This window comes from Aegilops tauschii, chromosome 5 (assembly GCF_002575655.3).
Source record: "Aegilops tauschii subsp. strangulata cultivar AL8/78 chromosome 5, Aet v6.0, whole genome shotgun sequence".
Classification (NCBI taxonomy): Eukaryota; Viridiplantae; Streptophyta; class Magnoliopsida; order Poales; family Poaceae; genus Aegilops; species Aegilops tauschii.
Window position 1 is genome coordinate 493,866,908 of NC_053039.3, and position 1,583 is coordinate 493,868,490.

Here is a 1,583-nt window from a genome sequence, read left to right on the forward strand (position 1 = left end):
ACATGCACTCCATGCTCGTGCACAACGGCGGCCCGGAGAGCAACTCCTCGCTGGACATCTCGGCCACACACACGCCCGGTGATGCGACTCTCAGCTTGCCGCCAGTGTCTTTGTCTGGATTGGGCAACTCTGGTGCGAGCGCACTCCCAATTGGATGCCGTTGCGCGCGATGCCACGGTGCTCTAGTGCTCTATGGAGGACTCTAGATGAAGCACTCATCATCATGCGCAGCCCAAGGCGTTAGTGTCTCCAGCGGTGTATCGCTATGGGTTGCAACCCATGTATGCACTCTAGTTATCGAGGCAAAGCCACTAGACCTTGTGGCGGCAGGCAACTCTGAACTGCTCGGTGCATACTGTAGAAGGCTGAAAAGCTTTGGGATGCAACTCATTCAGTATTCACATCAATCGGATACATATACATGGGGTGTACACAGCACACTAGCTCAACTAACTCTTATAATCAAGCTAATCAGCTGAGAAAGATTAGGAGACGTTCCTGAACGTTGCATGCAGAACAAACTGTCTCAACACATACGAAGCAGAAGCCGTGGTCGCACACGCAGCTCGATGCGATGCTACCCCCACGAACTTCACGTCTTCATGGCGAGGGGCGCACCGATGTGCGTGTAGCACTTCATCATCTTGCTCTCCTCCACTCACGACCAGACCACTACCGGTGCACGGCCCGGGTCCTGGAATGGACTGCAGCGCACGACGTTGTCGGCAACGGGCGACCCGGCGGCGCATGGGGTGCATAACGTTGGCAAAGCGGAGCAGCGCGGCACATGCACGGCTACGTTGATTTCAATAGAGAAAGAGAAAGGCACTAGGAATAGACAATGATATGACACGTGGGGTAGGGATGTAAGTGAGAGTAGACTCTGATCCTGGGTGGGATGGAACTTTTCCCAGTTTGCCAAACAGGTTCAGGGTCGGGATCAGACCAGGATCATGAGTACAGGTACAGTCTTCAGGGAATTTAAGGTGAGGGTTTATTCACGACGAGCTCTACAATCTTAAGGTTTAAACCAGACTTCACTCAAGTGCCAACCGCCCACGCCGCTCGCGGGCGCGCCAATCTACGTGCGTTTTGCAGCGGGCGGTGCCTACGCGCTCTCCTTGCATGGCCGCGGTATCAGGTTCCTACGTGGTACTGGGACCGTCCAGACCCCCGATTATTTTGCTCCTTGCATGAGCGTGACCTCCCACCAATCTACCTACGTTGATGATGGGAATGGGCTTGTTTTATCTTTGGCCTTGATGCTGGGAATGTGCCATGAACCACGAATTACGGCATTAATTAGCATATCTCCAACTGCGATGCAAGTGGAAGTCGAACACGTACAGGTAGAGGCCAGGTGAGTGGTGACTTGACAAAGCCGGGGCGGTCGTGTCGCATGTGCCGGAGTAAAGGAGAAAGGAAAGAGGATGGCGAAAGGCGACCGACGAGACCCGACCCGTGATTAGGGACGAGACCGCCGGGGCGACAGCAGCGCATGCATTTAGGGCCATTTAAATAAATTAACCGACGAACATGTGTAGTGCAGTGCAGTGCAGTGCATGGACCATCGACACTGTCCT